We start from the raw sequence: 21,422 nt of genomic DNA, 5'->3' as shown, positions 1-21,422 counted from the left end.
GCTACCAAAAAAGAGAAATAAGTGTTGTTATTGTTTTGGCTTTGGTAATAGGGAACACGTGAGGTTTTATTTTTCCGGCTCCTGCCCCTGTGGTATTTATAAAGTTATGTATTTATCCCTTTTAAACTGATTAGTCTGGACACAAGGCTAGAACACTACCCCGCCTTTACGTTTCCAACCTTTTTAACTCAGAGGATTGTGTCAGATTTTCTCTTCCTCAAGATCTAACAGGAGTGTAGTTTACAAAACTCAAAATGGATCCAATAAAAATAAGCTGAAAACATGAGCTGTCCTCATGTGTCCTTCCGTGTTCTTCTCAGGCTATTTTTTCCTTCCGTGGTAAAGCTGTTGCTTTGAGGTTTCTAAAATGCCTTCCCTAGCTGCTATTTACATTCTGAATACCTTGTCATGTGGGAGCTTAATTCTCCATTGACACAGCTTTGAATGACGTGTCTTTGAGAAAACCATCCAAGCAGAATGTTCTGGATTCACAAGCTGCTGATGCCATTCCTAGTGTAGACAGTGGAAAGAAGAAATAGCCCTCAGTGGATCCAGTGATTCTGTTGCTGATAGAATGAGTACAACCAAAGTACTGGGATTAGAACACTGTTCTGAGCAGATGTCCATCAGCTGGAGAATCCTGTCGTTGCAGAAGGAAAGGAGGCTGAGCATGGAGACCAGAGTTCAGTATTCTGGACCCCACCAGAAACATCGAACAAAGGAACCAGCTCAACAAGGTTGCTCTCTAACCTCCACGCAGGCTCCTTGGCACATGCCCTCACACATACGCATGCGGGCATGAAGGAGGGTGGTGGTGAATTACCTGAGGGTCCCGCAGGGTAGCTTTTCCTAGGGAGAAAGTAGAAGAGTTTCTACTTTCTAAGAGTTAATATAAGAGGATCTAAGAGTTAATATAAGATAAGAGATCTATCCAGAAAAGAGAAATGCCACTTGCGATGTCAGGGTTCCCAGTGAGCTCACAGCGGATGGTCTCATTCTGGAATGTGATGTGGGAGCAAAAGAATTGGTGTCAAAGCTTCTTGAGCCAAGTTCCCTCCAAAACAGCTGGGCTCCAACTGAGGGAGCTAATTACTCTGGAAAGCTTTCTGCTCAAGCCTTTGGTAAGCAATAGACTAAGGGTTCCTTTTGCTGGGATGAGGGTGTGGTCCTCCTTCCCCTCTGAGGCCAAGTCCAGCCTAAAGGAATGCCTGCATCTGATGTGGCTTCTCTCAAAAGGCTGGCCATCACAGTTTTACCCAGAGTTGCTCTGACTTCCTTCAGGGAGATGCAGAATGCCACTACCCTTTTGGTTTGAACTGAATTTTAAATTTCTTCACTAACATGAAACCTTTAGTCATATTTTTTTTTCCTTTTGGTAAATGTAATAGGAAATTGTATATTTCCAAATCTGTAACTTTTGAATGTTGAACAAGCATCTCAAAATACCCAGCATAAATTTGATTTTCTCCAAACTGCCCGTGAATGTGATCTTTTTCCATGTGGAAAGGTGGCTCCCAGCCCTCTGGGAGGCACCTCAAGGAGGCATTCTTGATAATGAACTTGCCCTCCTGCTCACTATCATTCCTCAGCGATTCTCACTCTATTCGCAGGTACATCCTGAGTCCACTCTCACAGGTTCTTCTTCATTTGAACCTGCAGACAAAAGAAATCAAGTTCCCCTGGCATCTCTGCGTCCTCCAGGACCTGTTCACCCCGCAGCACTGAAAATGATGCTCAGAAGATATCAATCATGGACTCACCCTTATTTGCCTCCAGAGGCTCCCCTGCTCTTATGGGTGAATCTAGCAGTTCAAATGGCCTACAAATGCGCACACAAACCTCCTTATCCCTCTCTCCTCTCTACTCTGCACTATATCCCTTGTTGCTCATTTTGTTATAGTAATGATGGACATTTTGCTCTTGCAAAGTGCTAAGCTCCTTGCTCCCTTTCAGCCCATTCATTCACAGGAATTGCAAATAACCAGGGGACCAAGCAAGTAGACTTTTATCTTCTTCCTCTGGGCAGTATTCTCCAGTGCTGTTCTCTAATGTCATGGCTGGTACATGGATTCTCATCAAAGCCAAAGAGTTTCTTGTCAGTCTTCATTCTTTTGTGGCCTAGCAGATACAGTGAGCATTCTTGTGTAGTCCCATCATGGACTTTAGAGGAATTTGATGTTTGTGGGTGTGATAAAAATTCACACTGCTGGCAAAGCTGTGTTTTTATATCTAGTTCTGTCATTTCCTCATTTTGCAACCTTGAGGAAGTACTTAAGCCATCTCAGATTTAGTCTAAAATAAAAATATCAGCATGGTAGTGTGCCGTGTATAAAGTACTTACCACAGTGTCTGGAACACGGATCAAAGGGATATAGCCTATAATTATTATTTGACTCAACAGACCATGATTTTCAAAAGCACCATGGTGTATAACGATGTAAATTTAAAAATTATTATTTGGAAAAAATAAAAACAATCCTTCCATTGCACTCAAACCATTTTTAAGCGATTTTATTTGATTATTCTTTGTGCTTGAACTCTGGGTTGAGCACAACTTGATCTCAAAATAATGATTTAGACTAGTAGAGGCCAAAACAGACAAATTGTCCCCAGGCTGTAATTGTGATAAATTTAAAATGTGTTCTGAGTGATACATTGACCCACATTCGCTCAAGTCATTCTAATTATGCAGTTGTTTATTACCATGACAAATGCTTTGACCACAGGACTGATCCTAAAAACAAGCAGAGGTTTTGTTAACTTGCTGTAAATTTAAAAAGTGTGTGGGTTGTGTTTTGAACAGCTCTAATAATAGATGGATCATTTTCAAGCCCTAAGACATGCATGGGTAGACAGTTATTTTTATTTAAATATCTGTCTTTTAATTGGATAAGGATATTTTAAGGTTTTGTTTCTCCTAATGAATAGGGACAGCATTAGCTGCCTAGAGGCAGCAGGAAGCAGTGTGCACCTACAGGGTTCCATCCCCCTTCAGAGAATGGAGAACGGCCTCCCATAAGCAGAATATTGGCACATGGAAAAGATGACAGGGCCTATGGCAGTTCAGTATCCAAGTGGCCTCCATAGTAATGGGGACAGGGACTGTCTCTGACAGGAACTGATTGGCCTACTCTTTGATCACCTCCCCGTGAGGGGGGAGCAGCCTTACCAGGCCACAGAAGAAGACAATGCAGCCACTCCTGATGAGACTTGATAGACTAGGATCAGAGGGAAGGGGAGGAGGACTTCCCTTTTCAGTGGACTGAGAGAGAGACACAGGTGAGGAAGAGGGAGGGTGGGATTGCAAGGGAGGAGGGAGGTACAGAGGGGGTACAAAGTGAATAAACTGTAATTAATAAAAATTAAAAAATAAAAAGAATTTTAAAAGAATGGGGAAACGGAAGAGGGAATGTTAACTGAAATAAAGGGTTAGGAAAGAGAACTTGTTGATTGCTAGCTGTGTTGCTGCCCACCGGCGGGTGGAGAGTGTCAGCTGAGGTTTGTAAAGGACTGGAATGCACCACTTTCAAGGCTTACCCTAAAGCAGCGAGTGCCCACAGAGTTGCCAAGCTGAAGCCGTGGTGACTGACACGCCATGCCTCTGTTCTGCCTTTCTTCCTGACCGGTTCTAAGGTCAGGAAATGCTCTTCAGCTCTTACCTATCTGACGTAAAGGGAACAACCAGCTTCTGATTCTCCTCCCACAAGCTCTTCCTTTCTTACATGCTAGACAGGGGTTTCAAACCCCCTGGACACCAGGGTTGCTTGAAGGAAGGCTAAGGTACACAGATCCCTGGAACCACCTCAAACCTACTGATCCAGTTAAATCCCTTCTCCGATTTGTAAACTATTGGATTTTTGTTCTGTTTTGATTTTTTTAAAGTAAAGATGCCTAAAACTTGAAATCTCATGACAGCAGAACATAAAAGATAGGTGTCTATTCTTTTTTTTTTTTACAGACACATACTATTTGACCATTAACATCTACTAAGTAGAATAGATTGATTTATTGATTGATTGATTAACTAATTAATTAGTTAACAGAAGGCAAAATTCAGTCATAGCCTTCTACATGCCACAGCTAACCTTTCTAGACAAGAGTGTTAAGGACACAGAGAAGTGCAGGAATGTTCCAGGGTCCCAGCTGGCTAAGGAGGAGGAAGCCCTCCTTCCTTTGGACTTAGCATAAAGGGCACAGCAATTCCCTTAAGCACAGTCCTGACAAAAGGGAGAGTGCTGCTTGCAAGGGAAGGACATTCAGTTCCAGACCTGAGCAGTTGACCAGAGTTCTTATTTGACCCCAGAGGAATTAGCCAGCTACTTAGCAGCTCTTTTTGTTAACTTCTGCATCCTACCAGAGGCTTTCTTTATAGCCTGCTTTTTAAAAATAATTTAAAGAATTTCATCAGTTACCTTTAGTGCCCACATATATACAACTTAAGTAGGTAGGACAGGATTCCTTACTTGGAATATGTTTCAGTTTGCACCTGGCTTATTCTTTAAAGTGATAGAACAAACCTAGCGGCTAATCTTAAATTTGTGTAGTTCCTAATGGATATGTTTAAGAACGTGTATTAAAAGCCGTGCGACCATCTTAAAATACAGACATGGAAAGGCAGTCAGTGCAAATAGACTCTGTCAAGGAACTAGTGGTCTTTTGTTGCCTTTCCCATCTCCCATTCCTCTCCTCTTTCCCCATACCTGCTTCCATTGCTTCGTACCCAGTGGTACGAAAAAAGAATCTTCATCCTATTTTCTGTCAGAAGGGTGTCAAAGGGACCTAGCTACCCGACACAGCAATGCCTTGTCCTCTGCAAAAACTGCAAGGCAATTCCACACTGCAGTGCCATACTCTGACTACTGAATTTTTAAAAGTTGCTGCCTGGCAAGCTCCAGGTTGCCCACTCCTGTCCTCTTGCCATTTCACCACTATTGACTTAATGGATCTAGGGGAATTTCTCTGGAAGACAAAGATGGTCCAAATGTATGAGACTATATGGCAGGAAGCAAGGAAAAAACAATCCCCATTGCTGTCTGTTTGGTGTGGATGTGGTTCTGTCTGATCCTCTTCACTAAGTCAGACATGGGCATGTCTAGTCCGATCACTGTTAGCCCTCTATGTACTTGAGGCTGAATTAATCTGCTCTGGCAAACATACTCCTTCTTGCACAGCAGAATTCTTCTACCAAATATCTACCCTCTTACCAGAACCTGTGATCATGGGTGATTTCCCTGTGCATTATCAAAAGCAATGATGATCTCCCGCAGCCATTCCTTGGCTCCACTTGGTTCAAAGCTACCCTATGTCTTCAAGAACATAATTATAGAAGTCTCTTCCCTTTGATTCCCACACTGGTATTTCTTGCTCTTCACCATTTCTACCATTAACATATATAACACAGATCTGAGCTCTTCTTGATTGCAAAGAAATCTTTTGTCCAAACTCTCTCTGCTAGCCCTTGATACATTTCTCTACTCCTCTTTGTACCAAAACTCTGTGCTTTGCTGTGCTTACTTTCTTTACAGAAGCCCTCTCACAAACACATTCCAAAGAGTATTCTACTGCTGCATCTCTGATAAGCAGCTCTGAAGTGACCAGTCTCTGGACTGGGGCCAACAATCAGCTTTCAACTCTCTTCTGAATTGACCTAATGAAGCTTCTGATGCCAATGGCCTGCCTGTCCTTCCTTATATATTTTATTTAACATTTTGTTTTTGTTTTATTTCCATACACAAGCTCACAGTGGTGTTTTGTGTAAATTTCTTTGTGGTATGTGGGCTTTTTTCTCTCTACATAGGCTTTCTCCATCTTGCTCATAAATACAGTCTCATGGCTTTATTACTGTCCGTCTACAGACTAGTACTCTCCTTTAAATTCCATATCTGTATATCAAGGCCCTATGAGCTACATCTGAAAGAATGCTTGATATCCATCTAAAATTCAACAACAACAAAAGACTGGCTCTTCCACAAGATCTTTGGATCTCGGTTACAACCTTCCACAAACACACATTAAATAAGTAAATACTTTAAATTTTTTATCTTGAAACAATATTGACAAATGTCAGGATTTAAAAGTGTTTTAAGGAGTATGTATCTACAAAATAAAAGAAAGCTACAAAGAAAAACATGAATACAGGTACCACAGGGCAAGTGGCCCATTCCACTATGAGAAGACAAAAACTATAGAGAAATAATTTTGAAGCCATATGGTGGAGAAAAATTAATAAGTCAGACAATATTATAAGATAGCAGGAATAGTAACTGCTCTATTTTTGAGATTAATCTACAATGCCTAATGAAAGCATGAAATGAACAGCTCGTGGCCCGGCAGCCCTGCTAAGCACATCGCTTGAGAAGCTTCTGCCCTTGTGCCCCAGGAAATAGAGGAAATGGAACTGCTACAAATAGCAGTTGATGACAGAACAGGAATGTGAACTGAAGAAGATTAATAATCTGAGACGATTTAAGCCGAGACATTTTGACAATTACAGAAAACGTGCAGAGGAGGTGAGATATATTTTGTCAAGATAAGCAAAATGAAGGAAATGCGAGAGCAACCTGTAAGGAGCACCATTAACTATTGAGAAATGTGAAGATACTGTCTGTGGGGAAAAAAATATCTGAAAGGAAGACACATGCACTTGAGATGAAAAAGTTTATCCACGAAAGAGTGCCATGGAAGTTGCCTTTGTGAGTCATAGGAGGATGGAGGAGAACATCTGCGGGATGTGGCAGGACAGGGAGCAAGCCTAATTTAAGCCACAGGAAGAAGGCATAATTCCCATGCCACTCACATACGGCCTTTTAGCCCATGTGTTTGAAAATTTTGGCTATAAAGATGAGGATTTCATGATTTAATACAGAGAATCTTGCTGTCCGTCTTTGCCAGTTCCTTGATTAGCAACCTCAGAGCCATCAGGAATAATTCACAGAGAAAACACAAGCCTGATGGGCAGCCTGTCTGTGACTCTACATCACCTCTGACATCCAGGCAGGTGGGTGGTCCCCACATCACTCACACATGGTAATCTGAAGAGGAAGGTGTGCTTCATTGCTCTCTTTTAGTTGAATTTTGGGTTGCCATAAAACAAACTGTAAGCCATGTGAAGGAGATTTGATAAAAATTCATTTTTCTCCTTCAATTTTAGATGTATTGTTCTTATTGCAGCTCATACCTGGAAAAACTAGCAGGCTGGAAGGGAAGGACAGAAAGAAGAAAGGCAGATGAGCCTCTGCAAGAACATTAAGCTTGTGCCCTGACATCACCAGTTAGCAGGGCTCTGACCCTTGAAACAAAGTTAGAACAAAGCAGTAGCAGCGGTGACAGAAGGGTCACGCTGCAAATGGGAACACTGCATTGAGCAGAAGAGCAAGCAGGGCTGCTCTGTAGGACACCTACTTCCATTTCGCTCAGGCCTTTGCTGGCTCACCCATGATACACCAATAAGGACACACTTCTGCATTTCCTAGCACTTGCTATCCACAATCTGAAATACTGTCTAATGAGCCAAACATGCATGTTGTCTTTAAACGTAGATTAAAATATATTAGCTATAACTTAAAGCTTCTTGGGATGTTTGTGTTTGACTTGCTTTTTTTTTTGTTTTTGTTTTTTTGAAGTTTGGAAAACTGTGTGTTTAAGCGAGGGCAGCTAATAGACACAACAGTTGTAGACCCACTGTCAACTTCCCTGTAATCTGTCTTATTCTTCTGCGAGAATCTGTGCATCTCAGGGCAGTCATGCCTTCATCACACTGTAGCAATTCTGTATGACAAAAGTGAGGACCTGGAAAGTAGGCTAGTGGTTAATTATAGGTTTGGTTTAAAAATGAATCTTCTCTAATTATCACAAGTGAAAATATGTAAAAAAAAAAAAAAAAAAGAAGAAGAAGAAGAAGAAGAAGAAGAAGAAGAAGAAGAAGAAGAAGAAGAAGAAGAAGAAAATGTTCTCAAATTTATTTATCTGGACAGTTGTACTACTTGGTTACTAAAGAGGCCAACAATATGCATTGCAGAAAAGATAGTATCTTAAACACATTGTGCCCATCAACTGGATACCCCCATGGAGAAGAATGCAACTAGACCCTTAGCTCTGACCACACCCAAAACCAGAAGAGTGGAGGAGGGAGGTCAGAGGGCTTGGAGAAAGAAGAAACACCAAGGGTGGGGCCATCTCTGAGAAAAGCTGGAGAAGTATGATAGGCTGGCCTCCTGGGAGGTTATGAGGTAACTTTAGCAAGACTCCTAGTAGCTGGGGTTATGGAGACTAAAGAGGCTGCCCTCTAGCAAGACAGGACTTCTAGTGGAGGGAGGAAATACCAGCTCATCCACAAAAACTTCAACCCAAAATTTACCCTGCCTACAAGATATGCAGGGGTGAAGACAGAGCAGATATTGAGGGACTGTCCAAGCAATGCCTGGCCCAACCTAAGATTCACCCCATGAAAGAGAGCCAGCCCCTGACACTGTTGAGGATACTCTGTTATGCTTGCAGGCAGGAGGCTAGCATAGCTGTCTTCTAAGAGGCTTCACCCAGCAGTGGATCCAAACAGATGCTGAGACTCAGAGCCAAGCACTGGGCAGGGTGTGGGGAGCCTTGTGGAAGAGTTGGGGGGATAAAAAGACCTGGAGGAGACAGGAAGACCAACAGGGTCAACTAAACAGGGCCCAGTAAGGCTTACAGAAACTGAACGACCAACCAAAGAGCATGCATGGACTAGACTTAAACACCCTACACACATATAGCTAATTGGCAGCTTAGTCTTCATATGGATCCCCTAAACAGGGGAACAGGAGCTGTCTCTGACATGTACTCTGTTGCCCGTTTTTTTTGGTCACTTTTCCCTGGTGGGGTTGTCTTGCCCAGATTCAATGGAAAAGGATATGCTTAGTCCTGATGTTGACTTGATGTGTTGGGATGGTTTAGGGGGGCTCCTATTCTTTTAGAAGTAAGAGCGAAGAGACAAGGGGAAGAAGGAGGGAGGGTGGGACTGAGAGGAGAGAAGAGAAGGGGGTATGATTGTGACATAAAGGGAACAAACAAAAAGAAAGAAAAAAAAGACCTGAAAGTAGTCTAAAACAGAAGAAAGAAAGAAAGAAAGAAAGAAAGAAAGAAAGAAAGAAAGAAAGAAAGAAAGAATTAAATAGAAAGTCCTCCAGTGAAGAAGCACGCATGACTGAGAAATATTTTTCATTTTTTGAATATTTTTATTTTAATTTTATTAATTACACTTTATTCACTTTATATCCCCCTCCCTCCATACGTGGAGAAATATTTTTAAATGTTCACTATTCTTATCTATCCAGGATTTCAAGATGGAACAACTTTAAAATTTGATCTTAAAGAAATGCTCACCATCCTTAGTCATCAGGCAAATGCAAATCAAAACAACTCTGAAATTCCATTTTACACTTGTCAGCATGGCTAAGATCAAAAATTCAAGTGACAACACATGCTGCTGAGGATGTGGAGAAAGGGGAACATTCCTCCATTGCTGTTGAGGGTACAAACTTCTACAACCACTTTGGAAATCAATCTGGTTCTTTCTCTGAAAACTGTGAATAGCCATATATCAAGGCCCAGCTATACCACTCTTGAACATACACCTGAAAAACACTCCACCATACAACACAGATGCTTGCTCAACTAAGTTCATAGCAGCTTTATTCGTAATAGCCAGAAACTAGAAACAACCTGTATGTCCCTTAACAGAAAAATGCATTAAAAAAAAACTGTAGTACATTTACACAATGGAATACTGCTCAGCCATTAAAAACAAAGAAATAAAGGAATTTGCAGGCAAAAAGATAGAACTAGAAAAGATTATCCTGAGTGAGATAACACAGACCCAGAAAAACACACATGGCATACTCACTTGTAAGCAGATTTTAGTCATATAGCACAGGATAGACATACTACAATGCACAGACCCCAAGAAGATAATTCCAATGGGCATCCAATAGGCTTCATGTGGGCCCACTAGTTAGGGGAGGGGGAAATATCTCTGAAAAGGACTATGTTGCCTGCTTTTTTATAACTTCTCTGTAATGGAATTCCCCTACCAGGCCACAGGGGAGGAAGACTAACTCAGTCTTCATGTGAATACATGAGCTGGGGTGTCTGGGTAGGGGGGCTCCCCTATTCTGAGGAATAGGAGAGAGGGAATGCAAGAGGGAGGGTGGGACTGGGAGGAGAGGAAGGAGGTGCCCATGTCTGAGATGTAAATTGAACTAATTAATAAAAAATTAGATAGAAGGGCTAAGGGGAAAAACATAAAAACAAGATGATAAATGCTGCTGTAGGGGGGGGGAGGGTGGAGGAAAGGAAGCAGAGCTTATGCTCTGCTCCTGGGAATGAAAACTGATACATGAACGTCTATGTGTAGATTCTTCACAAAACTAGAAAAAGAATTACCCTGGGCATATACCCAAAGCACAGTGTGTCTTACTTTATAGAGACACCAGTTCATTCATGTTCATTATTGTTCTATTTTTAATAGCCGTTGACTGGAAACAACCTAAATTTCTATCAACAGATTAAAGAATAATGAAAATGTGGCACATCCACACAATGGAATATTATCCAGCTGTTAATAAAAATGTAATTATGAAATTTGTAGGTATATAGATGGAGTTGGAAATAATCATTTCAAGAGAGGTAACCCAGACCCAGAAAGAATTATGAAACATGCTTTCTATCATCTGTAGATATTGTCTTTGAATCTTCAGATATGTTAGTTCCATTTGGAGTACCCACTGAAAATGGTTAGGAAATTAGTGAGGAGCTTTGGGAATGAAGGTTGCAAAGAAGAAGACATAGAACACAATGGTAAAAAGAGTTAAGAGGGAATAAAGGAACAGGAAGGAGTCCATGAGGTGGAGGATAGATGGGCAGGGTAGAAGATAAAATATTGGAAGAGATAACTAACACTAAATACCTTTCAAAAGAAAAGTCATACGTGGGCTGGAAAGATGTTTCTGCAGTTAAGAGTACTAGCTGCTTTTATAGGGACGTTAAGTTCAATTCCCAGCCTCTCGATGGTAGCTTACAACTGTCCATTTCACCAGCTTGAGGAATGACCTCTTCTGACCTCCCTGGGCACCAGGCATGGTACACAGATATCATACAGACACATAATAATTAAAAAATAAATGTTTAAAAAACACGTAGAAACCTACTTTTGTGTAAACTTCCTAAAATAGAGTGGAAATAGGGTTACTCCACAGCAGGGCAAAAAAGCCCTTACTAGATACCATAGGCTAACAAATAATCCAGTGGTAGGAATGGGTAAGCTCATTTGGAGCTGTTGACAAGTGAGGTCAAATATTGCAGCCAAGGCCAGTGCTCTTGGCTTCCCTCCAGGGCTTGATGATGAGATCCTATTGCTCAAACAACACATAGTAGAATCATATAACATGGAGAAGTCAAGTGAATACAGTCAAGAATATTTCATCCTTACTGTCTAGATTCCATAGTGCTGGAAGGAGCTGGAGGAGGAAAAGATGCATCAATACTATCCAGGTGTGAATCCACAATCTACAATCAGACCTGTTCCACAAGTTCAGACCCATACTTAGCATTGTTCTCAGGACCAAGAATGTATAGCTAGACAAGTCATAAACCAGAAGGGAGAGCCTACTACTATTACTCTGCAAATGGGCACAGTATTACACCATCTTCAAATGACCCGTAGGTTAGCACATCTCTCGACCTACAGCAGAGAAGCTTCTTGTGAAGTAGATGACACTTGAAAAAGAGATCCACAACAGATCAAAGTGCGAAGAATCCGAGACTGCCAGACTAGATCCAGCATGGAAAGTAAGGGTGGGCATGAAGTCCCAACATGAGCTATGGTGCAACAGTAATTGTTAGAGAAAGTCAGTTTGTTTAAGGAAAGAGTTTCCAGTAAAGCAAGAATATATGGGCAGCAGAGACTCTATTCAATGGGATTAAAAACAACATTGAGAAGATAAGAAGTGAGAGGGGTGGATCCAGGAGAATCTCAAAGAACTCATGAAATGGATAGATTTGGTGATACGTTAAACATATATCAATGAACTTGAAGTTTGTTTTTAAAAGTTAGTTGGTCAACTTTTAGTTGGTTTAGCAGTTTGGAGGACTTCTCACTCTTAAAGAGGACTCAAGGTCACTTCCCGGCAACTACATCTAGTGGCTAACAACCTCTCCTGTAACCCCAGTTCCAGAGGATCTGAAACCCTCTCCTGGCTTCTGTGAGCACCTGCATGCTTGTCACACACACACACACACACACAAGTAAATACATCTTATTCAAAATAAATAGCTAAGTTCTGGAAGCCAAAAAGAAACAAAGAAATGGAAGTTATAGAAAGCAACCAGCAAATTGAATGGTTAACTATAACTGTAGTAGTAACCACACGAAGTTTAAAGGGCCTAAATACTCAAATTTATGGGGAGGGATTAATAAAAACCAACACCCAACTATATTCTGCCTTTAAAAAAAAACCTACTAAAAATGGAAACACCCAAAATACATTAAAAGTAAAATGACGAACAATGAACAATGTACCATGCTAACACTAATCCAAAAAAACATGGAAGTATCTGTGCTAGCGCAAAATAAAGATAACTTCACAGCAGAGAATATTGCCAGGAGTAAATAGTATCATTTCAATAAAGAGGTTAATTTGAGAAGAAGAAATAATTGATTTAAATGCTATCTACCTAACTAAAAACTTCTAAAGTACATAAAGAAAATATGTTTTTATGGAATGTATGATAGGCAGTTGTACTAGAAAATTTCAAACCCCCTTTCTGGATAAATTGAGGACAATGAAACATAACGTCAGTTAAGGTGTAAAACAGTTGGGCAACTACATCTACCAGCTTGATCTAGTTGATATTTGCAGAGCACTCTACACACAAAAAGTTAAAATGCAGATGATTTCCTGTATACACATAGTACTTGCTGAGGAAGGCTACACTCTGGTCCCAAAAAAACATAAGTATAGGATAACCTACATTTATTGTCTAATTTACTTTATGAACACTGTAAAATAAAGTGAGAAATCAGCAATAAAAAGATATCCATAAATATCTATTTAGAGAATAGGGCAAGTATAAATAACCAGCAGGTCAAAGAATAAAGCAAAAGGAAAGCAAAGTGGAATAAATTCAGAAGGTTAAATTAGTAATTGTGTGGAAATTTGTAGCAGTAAACATGCATGTTTTAAATATATACATACATATATTCATTTATCTAAGAAATAAGGAAATAATTAAGACAATTTTAATAATTGTCTAATTACCTATTAAACTACATATAATTATGCAGTGTAATTAATTTAATTATATGTATCACATGTAACTATACAATCATAATATAGCATAATTGTATTAATTTAATATACTTAAGTTAATTATATATGCTTGGCAATTATAGATTTCAGGGAAAAAAACAATGATAGAGTAAACATAATGTTATTTTATTTATAGAGAAAAGTCAGTGAAATTTTAAAATTGTTTCTTTAAGATCAATAATGTTGGTAAGCTGGTGGTGCCAGAACAGAAGTGATAAACTATCAGATCAGGAACAAAAACAGGATTCCTAGAACCCAGGTTAGCACTTCTGAACTTACTAAGTTTGTATTTTAAAACTGTCGCATGGGCTGGGGAGATGGCTCACGTGTAAGAGCACTTGCCATAGATCCCCAGAGTCTATTTAAAAGCTGGGCATGGCCACCCACACCTGTGACCACAGTGCCGATGTGAGGGGCTTGAAGAGAAAGATTGCTAGGGCTTGCTAACCAGCCTCCTCACCAAAAAGGCAAGCTGCAGGTTTGTCTAGAGAATAGACAAACCTCTCAAGGGAGACAAATATCCTCTCAAAGGGATAAAGCAGACAAATATCCTCTCAAAGAGATAAAGCAGAGGGTGATAGAGCAGGATTCACAAGGTCCTCCATTGGAATACAGCATGCACACACAGAGATTCATACACCTGCAAACAATACACATGACACACACTCACGCACACCCTCCCCGACACGAACACTCATGCACACACACTCATGCACAAAGCCACTGATTCTAATACTAATATTCATAATTCCATGCAGAGTCCCATAACCTTCACGTACCAGATGTATTTTTCCAGTCAGTCACAAAGGAGAAAATCAACTGGGTAAATGAATTTGTCAGCTTCCTATTAATATAACAAAATACTTGAGACAACCATCTTATAAAGAGAAAATGTTTATCTTGTCTCATGGTTTTGAAAGTTTCAGTCCAAGATTGAACAACTCCTTTTCTCTGGTAAGGGCAATAAGCTCATGACAGAAATTTACAGCAGGTGAAAACTTAGAGCATCAATTAGAAATCTATAAAAGGAAAAGACCTGGATTCCTTATTTCAAGACATTTTCTCTGCCCAAAGGGTCTCATCCTAACATCTGTCTTCTAAAAGTTGAACCACCTCCCAGTGGGTGCCATCCTGGGAACTAAGCCTTTAACATATGGTCCTTTGGGAAATATAAACAAAAACAACAAACAACATCAAACAAAAGCATTCTACTTATTGTTCCCAAAGGTTCATGTCTTGTCACAATGAAAAAGGCAATAATTTTCTTTTCCAAGTGTCCTCCAATGTCTTTATTTTAGCATACTTAAAAGCCAAAGCACAGCGAGTGCTCTGGAAGTCATATTCAACTTGAGTCTCTAAAAATAAAAAAGATTTAAGTTTTAGTAAAGTTTCTTTTACAAATGTGGGTGCCCTTGCATTTGGGGCATAGATGTTCAGGATTGTGACATCTTCCTGGTGGATTTTTCCCTTGATGAGTATGAAGTGTCCTTCTCTACCTCTTTTGATTAATTTTGGTTGAAAATCTATTTTATTAGCTATTAGAATGGCTACTCCTGCTTGCTTCTTCGGTGCATTTGCTTGGGAAGCCATCTTCTAGCCCTTTACTCTCAGGTAATGTCTATCTTTGTGATTTAGGTGTTTCTTGTATGTAACAGATTGTTGGGTCTTGTTTACACATCCATTCTGTTAGTCTGTGTCTTTTTATTGGAGAATTGAGTCCATTGATGTTGAGGGAGATTAATGACCAGTGGCCATTAGATCCTTTGATATTGATGTTGGCTATGGTAGTGTGTTTGTGTGTTTGGCTACTTTTTGTTTTGCTGTAGTGAGGTTATTTATTTCCTGTGTTTTCTTGAAAGTAGTTAGTCTTCTTGGGTTGTATTTTTCCTTCCAGTATCTTCTGTAATGCTGGATTTGTGTGTAGGTATTGTTGAAGTTTGTTTTTGTCGTTGAAAATCTTGTTTTCTCCATCTATGAGGACTGAGAGTTTTGCTGGGTACAGTAGCCTAGGCTGACATCAGTGTTCTTTTAGGGTCTGCATGATATCCGTCCAGGCTCTTCTGGCTTTCATAGTTTCTGTTGAGAAGTCAGGTGTGATTCTGATGGGTTTGCCATTGTATGTTACTTGGCCTTTTTCCCTTGCAGATTGTACAACCACTCTGGAAAGCAATCTGGTACTTCCTCAGAAAACCAGGAATAGTGCTTCCTCAAGATCCAGCTATACCTATCCTAGGCATATACCCAAAAGAGACTCAAGTACAAAATAAGGACATTTGCTCAACCATGTTTGTAGCAGCCTTATTTGTAATAGTCAGAAGCTGGGAAAAAAAACAGATGCCCCTCAGTGGAGGAATGGATACGGAAATTGTGCTACATCTACATAATGGAGTATTACTCAGCAATAAAAAACAAGGAAATCATGAAATCTGCAGGCAAATGGTGGGATCTGGAAAAGATCATCCTGAGTGAGCTATCCCAGAAGCAGAAAGACACACATGGTATATACTCACTCATATAGACATATAATATAGGATAAACCTACTAAAATCTGTACACCTAAAGAAACTAATTAAGAGGGAGGACTCTTGCTAAATTGCTCAATCTCTATCGAGAAAGGCAAAGAGGATGGACATCAGAAGGAGAAAAGAGGGAACAAGTCAGGAGCCTGACACAGGGGACCTATGAAAGGCTCTCCCCTGCAGACTATCAATGCAGATGCTGAGACTTATGGGCAACCTTTGGGCAGAGTGCAGGGAATCTTATGAAATAAGTGGGAAACAGTAAGATCTGGAGAGTACAGGAACTCCACAAGGAGAGCAACAGAACCAAAAAATCTGAGCACAGAGGTCTTTCCTGAGACTGATACTCCAACCAAGAACCATGCATGGAGATAACCTAAGACCCCTGCACAGATGTAGCCCATGGCAGTTCAGTATCCAAGTGGGTTCCATTGCAATAGGAACAGAGACTGTCTCTGACATGAACTGATTGGCCTGCTCTTTAATTACCTCTCCCTGAGGGGGAAGCAGCCTTACCAGGCCACAGAAGAAGACAATGCAGCCACTCCTGATGAGACCTAATTGACTAGGATCAGAAGGAAGGAAAAGAAGACCTCCCCTATCAGTGGACTTGGGGAGGGGCATGCATGCAGAGGGTGGAGGAAGGGAGGGAAGGGGACAGGAGGAGGGAGGGAACCACAGAGGGATACAAAGTGAATAAAGTGTAATTAATAAAGAATTTAAAAAGGTGAAAGATAAATGAATGAATGAATGAATAAATAAATACATAAATAAATAAATAAGAAAGCTACATTTTTTTCCAAGGTGTAGTGAAAGGAGAGGTATAAAGCCAAATTTCTTTTCTCTCCAAACAGTAAGACCAGGCCAAAGCAATGTAAAAGCCCAGCAGGGTGAAGGGTAAATCCTTTAGCTCTTTGGCTGGTATTGTGGTAGGACCCAGTCTCCCAAGGGCACCTACAGGCCTCCACTTATGGGGCACCCTGCTAGTCTCAGGCCAGGTACTCACTCTCTTGAGCTGGCTTTGCACACTGCCTCTTGTTTTCTCTGATTTGTGTTACATATTTTGGTCAACTCTACCTTCCAAAATTCACTACTGATGCTTCGGATTCAAGCCAACAGATCCAGTCTCCCCCACACTGCGAGGACATGCAGGTGATCCGTCCAACCAGGACACTGCCTCGCCTACCAGGTTTTTTCTGACATCTTGGCGGAAGTTTTTGTGACTCCCTAAAGCATACATTCTGCATGCTTGCACAACTAATATCATGACATGTCTGACATCAATCTGCCACTTCTGAAACTGTATGTCAATCTTCTTGAACCACAGCTACAGCGTTTGAACACTTTTCTAGATGAATGGTCAAGAAAGTATATCGAGGCATTTCTTTATTTTTTTTTGATTTAACATTTTTGTTTTATTATTATTATTAATTACTTTATTCATTTTGTATCCCCCATAAGCCCCTCCCTCATCCCCTCCCCATCCCACCCTTCCCCCCCTTTCTGCATGCAGGCCCCTCCCCAAGTCCACTGATAGGGGAGGTCCTCCTCTCCTTCTTTCTGATCTTAGACTACCAGTTCTCATCAGAAGTGGCTGCATTGTCATCTTCTGTAGTCTGGTAAGGCTGCTCCCCCCTCAGGGGGAGGTAATCAGAGGCATTTCTATACACAGGATCAACTCCAAAATGAGACACAGGTAAGAGCAAATCAGAACTAATTCCTATTTTTTTTATGAAGGTAGATACAAAATTCCAAATGAAAAATCTACCACATGTAACCCGGAAATACATGAAAATGATAAGACATCATTATCAAGTAGGACTTAGCCTACGGCTTAAAAACCTGTCCAACGTTTCAAACTCAAACAATATTTATTTGATGGATTTTACTTGTGATTCCACTTAGCTTTCTGATTTTAATTAGCTTTCTAGTTCTTCGTGTTGTTTAAAATATAATGGTGTGTACATAGCATTAATAAAATTTAAAATAACAATAAAAGTACTTAAAAACAATGTAATTTACCTGATCAATTTTTGAAAAACAAATAAACTAAATAGAAAAAAAAAAGACCAAAGGTACAAAGCCCAAATTACTCATCAACAATAAGTTCACAAGCAAGAGATATGGGATTTTCCTCAAATTGATAAGGAGGATTCACAAATACCTGTAGATAATAGCATACTGAATGATGAAAAATTGAATTACTTCCCACTTTAAAAATACAATGTCTTTAATCACTTGTTCAGAATTTTAGTACAAGTACTTAACAATTCCATATGGTGGCAAACAAATAAAGATATCCAGATTGGAAAGAACTGACATCTATTGAACAAGAAATAATTGTTTATGCATAAATTAGAAAAAAAAGAAAGTGTTACGGGAATTAAAGAGTTTTTAACAAATTTCCAGATTAAAATGTCATGAGAAACATCAATATTTATACTTACATGCAATGAACACTTGACTTTGAAGTCTGTATATCTCATTTGTAAAGGCAACAAAATGTGATCCAAAGAGAAAATTGCGATATATGTAATGATTGTGGCATAGTAATTATTTCATGAGTAAATGTAACAAAACTTTGTGTAAAATTTCTACAGTAAAAAAACTACAAAACACGCAAAAATAATTCAGAGAAGTTGAAAATGAGTATGGGAATACAGTGGTCACAGACCACTTAACCCAATAAATAAGATCATTAGCATGCAATTCCCAGAAGAATCAATTAATTAAACATGTATTCAGTATGTGTCCCATGAATTCTATGCTGGCTTCAAAGCTGCTGTGTACATAAGCATGAGCTTGAACAGCTGACCCTCCTGCCTCTGCTCTCTAAGTGTTTACATCATGATATTCATATGTCATTATGCCTAATTATTATATAGTCCGGGCCATCAAACCGAGGGCTTTGCGCATGCCAAGCAAGTGTATCACCAACTCGGGTACAGTATCAACCCACAACTAAATTACTTTCTCTTTTTCTAAAGTTTAAATAATTTAATTTATGTACTTTTTATTGTTTGATAAATTCATGTGTGCATATAATGTTTTGATCAAATCAATTCCTATCCCTTCATCTCCAATTTTACCCCGTTCCTTCTCCCCACTATTTCCTCCCAATATTTCATGTTTGTCATGTTCTTTTTCTTTAAACCACTGAGTCCACTTAGTGCTGTGAGCATATGCATGGGCATTGGGCCATTTACTATATTGTAAGTAACATTTCAGGGGTACACATTCCTGAAGACCCTGACTCTAACTCCCAGAAGGTATCAAATGACAATAACTCCTAAACAGGAATGAGTCATCAAGATTCTACACACACATTGGAAGTGGAAGACAGAGAAAAGGACAGGAGTCTTCCACAGAGGACCTCTTGAAGACTCTACCCAGCAAGGTATCATAGGAGATGCTGAGACTCACAGCCAAACTTTGGGCAGAGTGCAGGGAATCTTATGAAAGAAGGGGGTGGTAGAAAGATGGTGGGATCTAGAAAAGATCATTCTGAGTGAAATATCCCAGAAGGAGAAAGACAAACATGGGATATACTCACTTATATAGACCTATAAGATATGATAAACATAATGAAATCTATACACCTAAAAAAGATAATCAATTGAGCGGACATGGGGTAAGATGATCAATCCTCATTTAGAAAGACAGATGGGATGTGCATTGAACGTATGACAGGAGTCTACTGAGAGCATCTGAAAGACTCTAACTAGCAGTGTTTTCAAAGCAAAGACTCATGACCAAACCTTTGGCAGAGTACAGGGAATCATAAGAAAGAAGGGGAGTTAGTCTGATGGGGAAAGGATAGGAGCTCCACAAGGACCAAATATATCTGGGCACAGGGTCTTTTCTGAGACTGACATTCAACCAAGGACCATGTATGGATATAACCTAGAACCTCCACTCAGATGTAGCCTGTGGTAGCTCAGTAACCAATTGGTTTCCCAAAGTGAGGGGAACAGGGACTATTTCTAACAGGAACTCGATGACTGGCTCTTTGGTCTCCCCACCCCCGAAGGGAGGAGCAGTCCTGTTAGGCCACAGAGGAGGGCTTTGCAGCCAGTCCTGAAGATACCTGATAAAACAGGATCAGATGAATGGGGAGGAGGTCCCCCCCATCAGTGGACTTGGAAAGGGGCACGGTGGAGATGAGGGAGGGAGGGAGGGAGGGACTGGGAGGGAATGAGGGATCGGGACACGGCTGGGATACAGAGTTAATAAAATGTAACTGATAAAAAAAAATAAAGTTAAAAAAAAAAAGAAAGAAAGAACTGCAGTGGACAGGGGCTCCACAAGGAGAGCAACAGAACCAAAAACTATGGGCCCAGAAGTCTTTGCAGAAACCGATACTCCAACCAAGGACCATGCATGGAGATAACCTAGAACCTCTGCTTACATGTAGTCCATGGCAGTTCAGTGTCCAAGAGGGTGTCATAGTAAGGGGAATAGGGACTATCTCTGACAGGAACTCAACAAAATGTGATCCAAAGAGAAAATTGCAATATATGTAATGATTGTGGCATAGTAATTATTTCATGAGTAAATGTAACAAAACTTTGTGTAAAATTTCTACAGTAAAAAAACTACAAAACACGCAAAAATAATTCAGAGAAGTTGAAGTATGGGAATACTCATTGGAACTCAGTGGCTGGCTCTTTGATCACCTCCCCCTGAGGGGAGAAACCTTACCTGGTCACAGAGGAAGACAATGCAACCAGTCCTGTTAAGACCATAATCCCAATTAAACACTTTCTTTTACAAGCTACCATGCTCATGATGTCTTGTTTCCACAATGGAAAGGTAACTAATTCTAGTTCCAACTGTTATAATGAAAACAAATATTATCTATTGCTCTCATTTTTTTCTATTTTCTTTCTTTCTTTTTTCTTTGTGTGGTGATTTTGTTATTAAAATAACAATGGTCCCTATTAAACAGTCCCTATTCATAGTGATGACGTATTGTGTATTGTTCTTAAGTATCTGAAAACAGAGAGGCTATGTTACAGCCTACTTTAATTCAATTTAAATAACACCTAGACTTGCAAGGTAATTCTTGAATAAATATTTACTAGATGTACTCAAATAAAATAAATTATTGTAAACTATTTTAGCTTAAATAATATGCATTTAATGTATTGTAGTGTTTTACTTTCTGTTTAGATTGCTTCATATTATTATTGAAATAATATAAACCTAATAAGCATTTTATGTATCTTTAATTTACTTTTTTGTACAGAAGAGAATTTAGTAATAACTGAAATCATTAAGAAAATTTTTAAAATTTAATTTTCATTATCACTGTGTGAACCAGACCTTCCTCCAGCTTGTGTGATGAAGCTCACAGGGAAAGGAATTAAGGAGGCCAGTGCCTGCAGAAACATTCCTGACTCTACTGGTCCAGGCTCAGAGTACTAACTCTCAACTACCACAAAAGAATAAAGTTTATCATTTTCCTTTTTCTTTATCTTTTTACTAAATGACTACATTAAAATGTAGTTCAATTTTTCCAAGACCAAGTATCTGATTCATTACAGTCCTTGTAGCCTTACAA

This window comes from Meriones unguiculatus, chromosome 11 (assembly GCF_030254825.1).
Source record: "Meriones unguiculatus strain TT.TT164.6M chromosome 11, Bangor_MerUng_6.1, whole genome shotgun sequence".
Lineage (NCBI taxonomy): Eukaryota > Metazoa > Chordata > Mammalia > Rodentia > Muridae > Meriones > Meriones unguiculatus.
The sequence above is the reverse complement of the archived record's forward strand: the minus strand, read 5'-3'. Positions refer to the sequence as shown.